The sequence below is a fragment of the Eucalyptus grandis genome, chromosome 9 (genome assembly GCF_016545825.1).
Source record: "Eucalyptus grandis isolate ANBG69807.140 chromosome 9, ASM1654582v1, whole genome shotgun sequence".
NCBI lineage: Eukaryota > Viridiplantae > Streptophyta > Magnoliopsida > Myrtales > Myrtaceae > Eucalyptus > Eucalyptus grandis.
In genome coordinates, this window is record NC_052620.1 from 11122329 (window position 1) to 11138628 (window position 16300).

Genomic DNA, 16300 nt, shown 5'->3' on the forward strand with positions numbered 1-16300 from the left:
AAATGATAAAAAAAATTCTTAGAAAATTTTTTCCATGTAACAAATGGAGCCTTGAATCCCTTCTCAATATCGTAAAATGGCCAAACTTTGATTGGGACAACTCATTTTCGTCATTTTCCCCCAATTTTTCCAAGGAAGAAAAAGCATACCTCTTCCTTTTACGTCCAATTAAGAAGAACAAAAATTGTGTGTGCATCTCTAATCGACGTTATTATTTAGGATATTTGTTTCCATTGGTTTAACTTCATAAATAGGGAAATTTGACCATTGTTGATAGTGCTCATGAACTGATTCGAGCCATAGCACACGGTTTTATAAAACCGTACGATTTTCCTGATTTGAATCAAGCGGGTATTTAAAGATAGTTTGAAAACCCCAAACTGGGTACACATGTGATAAATTTACCCAAACTAATTTTTTGACTATGAAAACCCCAAATTGATATACCTGTGACAAATTTACCCCAAAATGATACACTTGTGATAAATTTATCTCATTCGACCGTAAAAAACCCCAAAATATTATATTTGTAACAAATACCCTTTGTTAAATTGGATTACAAAAATTATATAACCGTGATAAATGGATAGTAAAATCTCAAATTGGTACAATGGTCAACTGCTACGTGTTATCCAACTTAGTACTTTAATAGTAAAATTTAAGGAAAACTAACATAGGGTAAATTTATTACAATTGTACTAGCTTGGGGTAAATTTGTCAAAAAGTGTACCAGTTTAGAGTTTTTATAGTGAAAAATTAGTTTGGGGAAATATTATAGGTGTATTAGTTTGGATTTTTCAGGATATTTATCCTTTAAAAAAAGAAAAGAGAGTAAATCCTATTAAAAGAAGGGCCAAAAACGACTTTTCCTTATTTACGAAATGTCATTTGGGACGACTCATTTTCCTCACTTTACTTTTGAAATCCAATTCTTTTCCTATACGAAGTCTAGTTTATTGTATATATCCAAACCGCAATTCTGGATTGGGCAAATATGTAATAAAATATGAGAGGAAAACAAAGCATAAAGTTCATTGAAATCACAATAACTAAAAAAGAAGAAACAACCATGACATGGAATTAGGAAAATTGCCCAAAAATTCATAAATTTATTTTGTACTTTTACAATTTAATCCTAAAGTTTTTAATTTTACCAATTAACTCCTAAACTTTTCACATGCCACCAATTGAGTCTATTTGGCCAATTTTGATAGGAAATCATTAACCTGGATGCTGACCATCCTACATGCCATGGTTAGGACTAACGAAAACAAATTTTAATAACATTTTAATATTTTTAGATATATTATAATTTCTATTTCTTTCTTTTTTTGTTTTCTTCTTCACTTTTCTTCTTCGTGACCCTCCTCGTGCCAGATTTGTGTTAGGATTTCTAGGTTAGGAAAAAGTAATAAAATATGAGAGCGAAGCATCATATACAAGTTCGTTGAAATTTAAATAACTAAACAAAGAAAAAATCACGACATGAAATTACACTAGTATCCTTTGTTACTGACTGATGTCCATGAGAGTCCACCAATTTGTGTGGACAAGAACACATCTAAAGAGCAAACTTTAGAGATATACAAAAATAGTGAATCAATTTTTTTTTTTAATTCGTCTATTTAAATAAAAAAAAGTACCTTGGCATATGATTAGATGTTTTTGTTCAGTTAAGCAAGCTCGTCTATTCTTTTTTTTTTTTCCTAGTCGATTTCATTAGCATAAAAGAAAAGAGCAATGTTTTGTCACACTTCGTAACCAACAAGAAAGGGGGATGACATGACTATTCTTCTACACGAAAGATGCAGCCTCAAACATAACCAATAACCCATTATCAACATACAGACAGATTAGATAAACCAATAGTATGGTTACAATATCATAGTTTCTATAATCTACCAGAAAGAATATTTACAACTAGAACTCAATCGACCTAACAAACTATCAATGACAATAATTATAACTCCCTTAAGCCATACCCAAAATACAACTCCCAAAAATTCTCCACTAATAACGCTCTCACCCTACTTACTACAAACTGAGGAACCTGAAAACATGAAGTATGAGTGGAATGAGCAACCACTACTCAATAAATAGTACATTTCTTCTAAGTAAAGCGAACAACTACTATGCAAGTACACAAAGCAAGACAAGAACTTCACAACCTAAACTCAAAGTATAAAATATATATTGAATTATATGAGTTGTTTCATTTCAACAAAGCTTTGTACAAGTCAAAAATACTCATTTAATCGCACCATCATAATTCAAATATCAATAATTAAGTTCACTTATCTTTATCAAATCAAACGTTCATGGTCCATCCATTGACTAATCTATTGCTCAATATTTTACCACAGTTATGACACGATGCATGGTGACAACGCGACCAAGATTCCCTCGCTGGCAAGATCTCTACTTACAAAACCGGTGGCTTGACCTAGAAGGATATCGTAAACCACTATGCATACCCATAAGCCCCTCACTAGGTTTGCAGTCATATTGAGCATCAAACGAACACCCTCAAATATAAAAAATCCAAATAAGTATACATTTCACCAACTAAACAAATAACCTTTTTGCAATATAGCTCATATGCTGGAGATACCTTTTGCAAAGCATTTCTCATTTCAAAAGTCATTTCGTGAACCATTTCATGAGGCAATACATATATGTATGCTTTTACTTTACTTTTCTTAAAATCATTCTTAAATCATTCAAAGTTCTAATAGGTACTTTTTATGCAACAACAATGTCATTTCGTAGTTCACACTATATATAATCTATAGTATTTTTGGAATATGAGTGTTAGAAATTTAAATAAGAAATTATACTACTCACGTTAGAATGCCTACAATCAAACAACGTAACTATAAGCGCCAACAATCTCATAATCCCAACAACTAACAAGAATCGACATCAATGTCACGGCTTTCTAGAGGAAAATAACCAAGGCAAAAGCTAATAGATTACTAAATAGAAATAAAGGTTCCTGTGACATCCCGAAATTTGGCCCTTATTTCGAATATATGAAATGGTTATTTCATGGACATGCTTATGGTTATTTTACTCGAAACTGATCACTCGTGAGTTAACTAATCTATTAGGTGAGACCGTATAAAGGGATAAACGCGACATACTAGAGAATTCTATCAAAAATCGACCGCTCAACCATAATAATCGACAAAAGTCAATGCTACAATGTTGTAAATCAATTAACGAACGGATATAAACCGATTTGATGGAAGTATGTGGTCAAATTGCGGGCGGCTCCGCATGATTATGATATTCGCGTCGAACGGCAATAAACCGATTTTCTATTGATATTATATTCAAGATACGTAATTGAACCCTTGCGATTACATGACAACTGAGGGTCGTCTACGATCCGAAGATGCACATACATGGGTTAAAAACTATCGACCACGGGTCAACCACGCAAAAACCCCTAAAAGCTACTCGATAGATTAGGTCGTACTAAAGTCGGGTTCAATCGATTTTAACAATGAAATTTAATTCGATTTCGGGTATCGAACTTTCGAGCATATCGCAATTTAATTATTGGATGTCATCTCATCTTTCGTCGAATTTTCAATGAGTCCGAAATTTTCGGAAAAAGATTTTCGGACAAGAAGAAAAGGGAAATGAAATTCGGATGAAGAGGCCAAAGTGGATTTTGCTGCCCAAAAAGCTTTATTTTTGAGAAATTAGAGTTAAAAGGATAATTGGGAGACTAAAGATAGGCTTAGAAGACTTTTGTGGCAAGTAGATAGAATGTGATGATGAAAATTTTGGGATATTTCTTAGAAACCTTTTGTTTCCCTTTATTTTCTTCTCCCTCCCTTTTTCTTCTTCCTCTCCCCCATGTTACTTTCTCTCCCTCTTCTGTAGACAGCCATCTTCATCTCCTTTGCTCCCATTTTTCCCTCAATCTTCTTCACTTCTTCACCATCATCCACGCCAGCCTCATCTTCTCCAACCTCTCCCTTGCTGCCGCACCATCACTACGCCACCATCCATCTCCACGCCACCCTCACCCCGACGTACAGACACCACCGCCAACACTCCACACCACCACCAACACTCCACACCACCTGCCAGCACCGCCACTACTCGCCAACACCTCCACCACCCGCTAGCACCTCCACCACCACCTTGGCCGCACCATTGTCACCGCCGTAAAGCCACTGTCTGCCCGAGCACCCCAAGGCTGCCACCAAGCCAAGCCACCCTAAGTGGCCGAGAGCTTGAGGGGCCACCACCACCACCGTCGAGCCTCCGTTCAAGCCGTGGGTGTCACGTTCTTGATGTCGTCATGTTGCCATCGCCGCGAGCCCGCTGCCATAAAAAACCTGTGAGTTACTTTCCTAATCGTGGATTAGAGCGTTAATTGCGTTTAGGGGTGGTTAGATTAGTTCTAATGGTGATTAGTCTTAGTTAAGCTTAGTTTATTTTTAATTTGCGATTAAGGATGGTTTAGGTTAAATTTAATTACAATTAGTGTAAATAATTTTGATTAGTCTATTTAATTTTGTTTAGATTAATTATTTGAGTATGGCTTTAGTAATTGTGGTTTATTTAATTAATCGCAATTAGCGTAATTAGTGACGGATTAATCGTTACGTAGAATTTTATGCTTGTTTTCTTGGATCAGATGATGCGTAATTTTGATTGTTTGTACATACAATATTATGTGATTGATTGCTCTATGCTAAATATCGATTATTGTTACAAAAGATGGTTTTATAGGCAATTGAATATAAAAATGTGAGGTGTCGGGTTTGGACGCTAAATTTTACGTGCTAGCTAAAACAATGGAGTTTTAAAATAGAAGTGTGCCAAGTTCGACGGGTTGATTTTGAATACGTGACCACGTACGATTATTTTACCGAGATTTTTAAATAAGAAAAATTGACCAAGTTTATTATTTGAAAACAAAGTATTGTGTTCTTGGCTAAATGATGGCAATAAAAGTTGGCTTGATTGATGATGTGTTTGAGTGGTCATTTAATTAAACCCATCACCCAACGGGAGTTTGGGGGCAATGCTCGATGTTATCGGATGCCCAACGGGGGTCCGGATGCCGAGTCGCAATTGAGGCCGGACCAAAGCTTCTTTATGGAATGTTGTTTAGGCGGGGGTCCTAGATGATGCCGTGCCCGATGGGGTGGGATGATGCTCGGTCATACCGGAAGACTGCCGACACTTGTCTTGGCCATGGCCCAAGGGGTCGTAATAATTGGAATACGTGTGGTGACAATGCGCATGAAATTCTAGTATGTGTTCTAATTGTTATTTATGCATGTTACACTATTATTACTGTGTGAGACGTGCTAATATGCAGGGGTGTGTTGAGGCGAGGTGAATTTATGTGTGGCACGTGCTTAGGCTGCCTTCAAGGCAAATTCGCGTCCTAATCGAGGCTTAGGGATTTAACTCTCTGAGATTTTATCTCACATTGTCGTTGTCAAAACATTTTTAAGTCCTTAATATGGAGAGTCGCCCTATACGTTTTGGGGTCCCCTGGTACATGGAGGTAAAGACTACTCTATACCTTATCCCCGGGACCAACCATACTCGTGAGCTGGTGGTCACAACCGTATGGGTAGACAAGGGGCTGGTGCACGTGGTGCCCCACAACTTCAAAGCGTGGTTTATTAGGGAGAAGAACGGCGATCGGGTGGGTCCACTTCGCGGTTTTGATGGACCGCCCGTCGGAAACATGGATGGGCAAGTAGGAGACCCCATGGTATCAACATCCCTGATAGTGTTGTTGTGGATCTAGATTCCAATCCGGATGGGCCCAGGAAGCCGTACCCGCCCGACTACGTGCCTGACTTTGCACCTAGGTACTAGAGCAGGTGTTGGGAGTTTGTGCAGTTAGAAGTTAACCTTGACTGTCTGGCCCTTTTTGCTTATAGGTCACATAGGAGTTTCTTTTTGTTGCAGGCATGTACATATTAAACTCCTTGGGTTAACCATTTGATAAATAAATCGTGGTTTTTGGGAAATCGCTGTTGTGTTTTACTATCCCTATTGCTGTTGATTGACTGAGTGTTTGATTTAGTCGCTTCCACATGTGTACAATCGTAAGATAAAAAGAATGGGTCGGCGGCACGTCCTGGGATGTCGCATTTTTAATCGACCGCTAAGGGATGTTCGCGTACTTGGGTTCGGGGCATGACAGTTCCTCTCACAAGGCCATTGCTTGCGTTTAGTGCAGACTCTGCTAAGCCATATGAATCACAATTTGGTACTTAATTTGATATGTGATTAAACTAAACTTTTGGAGCCGCCACTAATTGGTTATGGGTCGAACAGGCACGCAAGTAAAATTTGGGACTACATTTTACTTTTGCAATGAGAGATTCATGAATTCAGGAATTTTGTTACGCTAGATTAATCTAATGCCCATTTTGATACTTATTCTATTTATTTCGAAAATGTTTTTGCATGCAATTTGGGTCAATTTTTATCTTATGTCACTAAATATTCATTAATCAAAACAGTAAAAAAATTACTAGAAAGATTAAAGAATCTGGAACAAATGAGCATCCCTAATTGTCACCCATCAAGAGAGGGGTTCGGCAAGCTTAGATTTGGGAAACGAACGCGCAATGACGAATGCATTTTACGCATGAAAAGGTTGATGAATGTGACTAATGCATGACTTAAGCTATGTGAGTAACTAGGATGCATTGTCAATTGATTCTTTTTAGGTTTTCTTGTCGGGGATGCTACGACATGAGATAGAATTAATCATGGACTAATCCTACGATGCAGATTACCTGAAATGCTATTTTTATTTTCATTTTCTGAAAACAGCAAATCTAAGAACTATAATATGACTTAATGAACCAGCCATTAATACAGAACTATGTGCCGGGTGGATGATACATATAAAAATTATTAATTAACATTATCTATATGGCTTAATTACTAGAAATCAACCTAGAATGCATGATTTCCTAAATGGCAAGCATTACAGGATACGAGACTAACGCATCCTAAGTCCACATGCAATCTATTTAAAGCTTTAATGACTGTTTTTGTTTATTTTTTTATTTAATAAAATATACTAATAATCCTAGGTCTACATGCATCCTAAAATTAACATGCATTGCTCTAACTACGGAAACCCTAAAATGTTAATCATAAATGCACCCTAAGCTGTAAATGTACATGTGACAATGACACACAATAATGATGGAAACAAGCAAGGGAATCAGAACAACCTAAGGTTTTATCAACTAATGACCTGCAATTGAAACTATTCAGTGGAACTTAATAACCAAAACTTTACACCAACCTTAACCTTACATTGATTAGGTTCAACCTAGTGACGCCAAGGGACTCACGACGGAGAGGGGTAGTCACCAAAGGAGAACTGCTGTTGATGAAGCCTCCGGAAAAGCCGTGGATAATGGACCTTGCGGTATACCGTTGGGGGAGGCCGCGGGAATGCAAAGAGGAAAGGACGCCAGGTATGGATGACCTAGCGATGATGGACGCGAAAAGGATTTATGCGCACAACTTGGTCGATCTCTCTTTCACCGAGTCATTTTTCCCGTTTTTGTCTTGTCGCCCCCATAGCTTCACGTTGGAATGTGCTCTGCTCTCGATAGAACCCACGTTGAATCTTCCTTCGTTGACCATGGCTACACTTTAGATATTCCACTCAGTCCAATTACGCCCACTTCTGGTCTTTTTGCTTTCTTAACCAATTGCTTTCTTTTGACCATCGATTAAATCCTCACATGGGATAGAATAAAACGACTCCGCAGACGAGCTTTGGACGCCGACGGTACGGGAGGGGTGCTAGCCTTTCGCTGTAGGGACATCGCGTCGGGAAGCTGATGTCGTTCGCTGGAAGTGCAGTGAGGGAGCTCTGCGTAGTGTCGGCTATGGTCTAGATTTGCTGGGCGCAATGATAAGGAGGGCCGGGATTGATTGCAACACGCTGGAGATTGCTGAACTTCACTGGAGCGGTCGGGACAGGAACATCAAAGATGCAAGGACATGCGGGCACGCTTGTAGAGGCACACCCGTACCTCTGGGGCTGCTGCCGGCCGTCAATGAGAGTCACCAGGATTGCTAGAAGGGAAAAAACGTGGACATAAGCTCACGTCGGTGACTGGTGGCGATGTTAGAGTTGCAAAGCCAGCAAGCGGGGCCACGGGGGGACGACGAGAGACTGCAAGCACGAGGCAACGTGCTAGATAGGAGGATTCGACAACGGGGATGATGTGGAAGTGAACGCGTCCAAATTCTCTCATCTCCATTCACGATTCCACGGCCAGCTTTGATTCTTTCCCTTAATTGCTCTGGCCATCATCCGTTATTGATCTTTATTGCCCCCCAGATTTTCGGATTTGGCTCCCAATCTTTCCAGAATGTGTTTCTTGATTAGAGCCAATTCCTTTCACGGTTTTCTTTGGCATTTAATCTCCACCGCTTGAATTTGGGATGCTGAATATTGTTTGTTTTCACCGAACTTGACCAAATTTTCCACTTTCCCTCGAAGATGATAGAAATAATCTTTGAATGCGTCCATACGTAAACCCAATCTTTGAGTGCGATTTTTTTAAAGGTGGACTAAATCGGTCAAATTGATCATCATTCATTTTGTCTCCCTAACATGATTAATGCAAATAAAGTAATTCTAAACACTCATTATTTAGATGACAAGGAATGTCTAATGTCTATCATAACTTTATTATAAAACAATCAAATATAATAACTAAAATTTAGTTGTCAACAATAAAAACTGTTTAAAATACTAAAACAACTACGAAATGGCTATATTAAGCTTAACGCTAACAAAAGACTCCTCAAGAAAACTCTCAACCAATGTGGATATTTAAAATTATCTATAACACGAAGATTGAGCGTGAAACTCTGTCACGCTGTAATGAGCTTAAGTCGAAAGCAAGATCTTTTGAAGCACTAGAAACCCATAACTTGGCCAACCCAAAATCAAGCTCAAAACTGTCAAATTTCGGTCTGAAGGATGCTGATCGCACACTACTCATCACGGTCAACTTCAAAATTTTGTTTTGAGCAATTCTTAAGTCTAAATCAAGTTCTATAAAATCATATGGCTCCTAACACCCTAACCTATTATTTCTATATATATTTGTAGCTTACCGACTACTTAATCAAACATCGTAGTTCAAAATCCATACAGCCCCAAATTGGTACCCTAACCCCAAATATTACTCTAATTAGATAAATGAAGGACACGATCACTTATTGGGCATTGCGAAGAAGTCAAATCGGCTTGACGAGGTTCTTGTGGCGCAAAACCCCTCCTCATTACCCTTTCCTCTTCTCTCTTATTTCCTCTCTCTCAGTCTCTTTATGCTGAACGTGCCCTTTTTTGACTTGGTCAAAGAGATTTAAATATTACATGTTTGGGGCTAGTCAAGCAATTCACAATTTACTATCCAAGATGCCAAACCAAATCCACCTTCAAGGCAAAATACTTTAAACTAATGGATTTTAAATCATAGATGCTGTCCCTTTTTCTCCATTGTCTTGTGAACTTGATTGTGCTAGGTTTGGTGGAATATTGAGAAGCAAGAATTAGATGGTCATCACATTCACGACATGAACCGAGTCTTGGTCACCCCTCATATCCGTTTTCACATTGCCAAAATATGGCCCGATACACTTTATTCATTCAAATGGTGACTTTATAAGAAAAATTGAGGGGCATCTGCTCTTTATCTCATCCATCGAAGCGCAAGTCAAGTCCCCTCCATTGTTTATTAGCAAAACATCTTGACAAAATATGGCCTGACACACTTTATTCACTCAAATGATGACTTTATAAGAAAAAGTGAGCCTAATGCAAGTAAAGTCCCTCCATTGTTTACTAGCGAAACATCTTGACAAGTCTCCATGCCGTGTTGTTCTTCTCATCCATCCAAGCGCAAGTCAAGTCCCTCCATTGTTTATTAGCTAAACATCTTGGCAAGTCTCCATGCCATGTTTTTCTTCTTGGTTGTCTTATGCTGTACGTTGTGTAAGTCCCATTGCTTAACGGCAGAAATGGAAAATTTACCCAATTATTGCTAAATTTATTGTATGGCTTTCAATTCAATCATAAATTTTCCAATTTTCTCAATTGAGTGATAAACTTTTGTGCGAAATTTCATTGTGGTCCTTCTAGATAATTTGTGCCATCTTTTTTTTTTTTTTTGGTGGGGGGTTGTAATTTGTGCCATCTTACATCACAAACTGTTGGCTATATATTGAATTCACTAAAATATTTAGGACTAAATTTGCGAAATCGAAATTATGTCTAAATTTGCATCTGTGCAATATATTTATAACTGATCCGATAATATTTCCGCAGAAAGGCAATATTTATTTATGTATTTGTTTTTTCTATGGTACACTTGCTTGTAGAGGCCCACCCGTACCTCTGGGGATGCTGCTGGACGTCAATGAAAATCACCAGGATTGCTAGAAGGGAAAAAACGTGGATATAAGCTTGCGTCGGTGACCGGTGGCGATGTTAGAGTTGCAACGGCTAGCAAGCGGGGCCTTGGAGGACAGTAAGGACGAGGCAACGTGCTGGATAGGAAGATCGTTACAAGGGCGCGCTGTGTAAACCGCCTTGAGTGAGATTCACCATTTTTCTCGGTCCATTCCTCATGACTTCTCACCTCTCAACTCTGGCTACTTTCCTTTTCTTCTCTGGTGACCGGTGTCTGGGCATTTATAGCATGGAAGTTGATGGATTAACAATGGGGATGTGGAAGTGAAGAAGCGAAGGCCGCCCAGCTTTTCTCTTTTTGTTCGTGAATGTCCCCTTTTATAGCAAAAAATCTATCACTAGAAAAGCCTGGACCCGTAGGATCGACTAAAAATTGCTGAATTTTGGTTCGATTTGTCATCGAGAATCGATCGTGAATTCCTCTAATTCACTTCCAAATTAGCAGTTCAAATCTTTGGTTTCAATTTTAGCTCCTACTCATATGCCCGCGAACGCGTCCGAATTCGCTCATCTCCATTCCCGATTCCACGGCCAGCTTAATTCTTTCCCTTAATTGCTCTGGCCATTATCCGTTATTGATCCTTATTGCCCCCAGATTTTCGGTTTCGGCTCCCAATCTTTCCAGAATTTGTTTCTTTATTACAGCCAATTCCTTTCCCGATTTACTTTTGCATTTAATCTCCACCGCTTGAAATTTGGACGCTAAACATTGTTTGTCCCTTCAAGATTATAGAAATGATCTTTAAATGCGTCCATATCTAACCCTATCTATGAGTACAATTCTTTTAAATATAGACTAAATTGGTCAAATTGATCATCATCCATTTTGCCCCTGTAATATGCTTAATGCTAATAAAGTAATTCTAAACACTATCATTATTTAGATGCCATGAAATGTCAAATGCCTATAGTAACTTTAATATAAAATGACTAAATATAATAGATAAAATTTAGGTTTCAACAATAAAATCCATTTAAAATGCTACAACAACTACAAACTAGTTATCTCAAGCTAGCCAAAAGACTCCTCAACAAAACTCTCAAGCAATGCGGATATTCAAAGGGAAATTTGAGCATGAAACTCAGTCATGCCTTAACTCTCTCCATTGAAAAACATTTCAAGCGACCTTACAGTCGAAAAGAAGATCTTTTGAAGCACTAGAAGATCCATAACTTAGCCTAACCCAAAATCAAGCCCAAAACTGTTGAATTTCGGTCCGAAATTCGCTGGTTGCACACTATTCACCACTCATGGGCAAATTCAAAATTTTTTCTTGAGCAAATCATAAGCCCATATTGAGTTCCGTAAAATTCTACTGCTCCATAACACCCTAAACTATCATTTCTATATATCTTTGCAGCTCAACAACTACTTAATCGAAACTCATAGTTCAAAATCAACAAAAACCCAAATTGGTGCCCTAACCCCAGATATTACTCCGATTAGATAAATAAAGGGCACAAGCACTTGCCGGGCATCATGATGTGAAGTCAAATAAGCTTGCTGAGATCTTTATGACACAAAACCCTTTTCTCTTTTTCCTTTCCTCTTCTTTCTTTGTGACATCCTGAAATTTGAGCCCTTTGAGGGATGAATGAATGTAAATTTCGTCAGTGCATTGTTGATTAATCTCACTCGGAATTGATCACTCCTGAGATACTGACCTTGAGGGGAAAGGCTAATGAGGAAAGAACTCGTACAACTAAAGAACTTGACATGGGAAAATGATTGGACCATGAGACTTGTGTGAGGACAATCCTGTAGATAGGCAGGCCAATTTCAAGGATGACTAGAAGTTAATTTGTAGACATAACATAATGGAACGACAGGTAATTCCATTTACTATTATTGAGCCCGCAAACGACCCTAGGTCGATCCTCAATAATCGTGTATTTTGAAATAAAAATCTATCATTCGTAATTTCATGTTGTCAAAGACATCCATGTGTCGAGATGTCTTGAATGTGGTTTGGCACGAGTTGGTTATGCGTGAATCCTCAAAGCCACTTGTCAGTCTGAGTTGTACCCAAAATGGCATTGGGCGTTACATGGCATGAGAACTAAAGATTATACTTCGAATTATTGGAAACGTCCGGGACAGACTTTGGATGAAGTTACTTCGATGGTCGACAGCGCCAGTTAAGCCGAGTATTGGGTAAATGGATTTTCGGATAGAGGAAACAAGCCCATGAGGTCGTGGGCCAGGCAAGGCTAGTGTGGGCCTTAAGCCCAAGGTGGGACAGCCACCATGGTGGGCCTAAGGCAAGCAAGTGAGCCCATTGGGCCCAAAACCACTATTTGATCTTCCAAGCCCATTAGCTAACCTTAAGCCCATTTGAGCCCAACCAATTCCCGAGTCCATTACTATTCATTTCCAAGCCCATTTCTTAGGCCCGCCCATCAATTTCGGCCCAAGGGCGGATTGGGAATTTGTGCAAGGTGGAAATGACCATTTTACCCCTAAAAGCATGTGGATAAGGGCAAGGGAAGAGAGAGAAGATGAGGTCATCTTTGCATGGGGATTTGGGGCTTGTTTTATGGCCTTCTAGAAGTGTGTAGCCAGCTCTCCAATCACCCTCTCTCTCCCTCCTTCCTTCCCATTTCAACTAGACCCTCTCTCTCCCTGTTTTCCTTCTTCTCCAGTTTCTGCTCCAGCTTACCTTTCCCCAAAACCCCGAGTTAAAAGTTTTCTTCCCATGAGAATTAGCCTTCGTGTCACCCACCATCACGCTCAAAAGGCCCAAACCGTTCAGGAGAGCTTAGCCGCTCGCCGAACGGAGCGGGTAGTAATAATCAATACTGATGTGTGTCGGGTAAATCTGCCTGCGCGGATAGTAATAATCAATTGGAATGCATGGAATGCATAATTGATTAAGATAGATGCGCCTTATTATGGGGTAAAATTGTGTGGCGTGGAATGGGACGTGTCACATTAATTTTACCTTATAATTGAGACCCTTGTGATTGATCGATATGTGCCGTGTGGCGCACTAATGTGAAAGAACGCATGAGAATCATGACATCTTTGGTTCTAGTCATGCATGAGTTGAGCACATTGTTTATGGCACGCACGCATAAATCGATAACATGCAGGGTGTGGCAATGGCTAGGTGCGATCGCTTGTAACGTGACTCGTATGTGATTGATGAACTGCATCATTTAATGGCCATGTGCATTGTGTGTATTGTGCTAAGATTCAATGTGCAGGGTATGGCATACCAGGTAAGGTTGCATGTGAACCGACTATTGAGTGTTGGTTGTTGATCTTTAGTTTGTTCGTGGGGTGGTTTTGAAGAGATACCCCGAGTTGAGTTGGTGTTCTAATCGGGGATTAGGGGGAGGACTCGCTGAGATTTATATCTCACTAGTTATTGTATAACTATTTTCAGGTCCCTAGTGTGAAAAACCCAGAGCACGAAGCAAAAGGGTTAAGAGCATAGGTGGCTCAGTAGTTCTTTATAAGATAAACTTTTTGTATAAGCTTGAAGTGTTTATGAAAGTGTATTTGTTTTGAAACTAGTTGTCCTACTTTTCTATCCCATGTTTGTTGTTGTCAGGGGATTAATTAATTCGCTTTCACATGTGCAACAAAATGAAAAGGGTCGGCGATGAGTCCTGGGAATGTTGCAAAATTCTATCGACCATCAAAGAATGTGCGCACGCTCGAGGTTCGGGGCGTTACATCCCCATTTAGTGGTATCAAAGCAAGGTTAGCATTTGGAGTGATAAGGCGCGATGGGTTTTGGGATAGTTAGTAGGAAAGGCTTTTTCCTTATACAGACGCATATGATTGGCTAGTTGTTTTGTGTTGGTCACTCAATTTTCCTAATTCGGGGTGGAATTAGGAGGCAGGTTTTATAGAGATCCTATAGGATGAGTGATCCGGATCAAAAGACTCTTAGGAGGAGGTCTATCGCGTTCGACACTCGGGATAGGACATCAACTGGGGTCGGTTGTGGCTCCCCCGATTCGCCTGAGGTCGCCACATGTGATCTCTCTTAATTACTCGATCTCACATAACTTCACAGACTGATACCCTTTGACTAGAGATTTTATTTATTTATTTATTTATTTTTGAAAACGGTCCCAGCGTAGCTTATTAGCGAAAGCATAAACAAGTCTCACCATCCCTTACTCCAATAACCAAAATGCAATGCACACCAACTAAGCTCCAAATGAAAAGACAAAGCCGAGTCACTTTTATTTATATTTTCACGATGGATATTTTGGGTCGCTACAACAAAAAGGCCAAGATTTTTAACTATACTTGGCTACCACTCAAAAGAGAACTCGATCCTACATCGAACATGTACAACCCTCCATCAATAAGCGTTGGCTATCTCCAAAAAGTGTTAGCTCCCATCAGCTATACGCGCCATCACACCCAATCCGGAGCATCGGGCAGCGGCAACGTAGCATCCCTAACATCACTCCATCACACCGGACATGGATAGACAAAAACTCCTAAATAATCGGGCCATCAGCTCGACCCACATCGTACATCACCAGGACACGGACTCAAACAAACACTAAACCAGGGGCACCGACACAGATGTGCTCCGTACACTCCACATCAACATCAGTATGTATGCCATAGTAAGTACCGTGTCCAACTGGTAGCAAATGCATCTTTCTAATCTAAAATGTTAATCCCCAAAAGGGGTGAGTACAACCACTCAGCAGTAAAGATCCACCAAACTATACAATGCATCAAACAGAGCAATAAAAAATAAAACACATATCATTCATGCATTCAAACATACCTTACCTTATAGCCATGCATATCATCATGCAACGTGCAAATTCCACCATGCACTCATCATTAAACAGTCATGCATATATCATTATGCAACATGCATATTCCACCATGCACTCATCATTAAATAGTCTTGCATGTACACACTTCTGGGCATCTCGAAACTCCCGAGGCATCATCGGCTCACACCTCCGACGGTCTTCTTATTATCTCAATTTACATTTATACATGTATCTCAATTTCAACATGGCATTTGATGCAACAATATCAAGGGTCTCAACCAACTTTTCATGCCATATAACATGCCATATGTCATCACATATGCAGCAAAATCAACCACTCAAAGTATTACATCACATGGATAAATTCATTTATTTTAAAAATACATCATTTTTTTGGGTAAATCAGAATGCATTCCTCTACTTAAAACTCTAGAAAAATTAGTAAATGGTATTAATAAATTCTTAAAAATTGACACATTAAAGACGAAACCTAAAGGCAGATATCTCATGAATAACTCCATACCAAAAGAACCTCACACAAAACAGCACGGTCCATGCATCACAGTTTTCAAAACTTCAATATTTCAGCTTGCACAGTTTCGAAAGTAATTTAAATTAAATACCCAAATGAACTCCAAAAATTCTGAAATTCTGACATGTTATATAAAAGTCCTAAAGGTAAATATCTCATGAATAAATTGAAACCCAAATCGTTCTAGATATAGATATAGACGATTAATTTCCCTCTGTTCTCGGTGTCGCATTTTCCCAGAATAGCATCTTTCAAAAGAAACTCATTTCACCGATCTACATATGTTCGTTTCTTCTAAATATTTAGTATGTTATTCCTCAAATATTACCTACAAATTTTATTAAGGACATACAATCAAATTTTAACTGTATGATTTTATAAAAATCACGAAATCATACTAGGTCGAGGTAGCGTTTTTCCCAGATCCACTTCTTTCAAAGAACAACGATTTCACCGACCTATTTTTGTTAATTTCCTCTAAATTTTTATATTTTATACCTCAG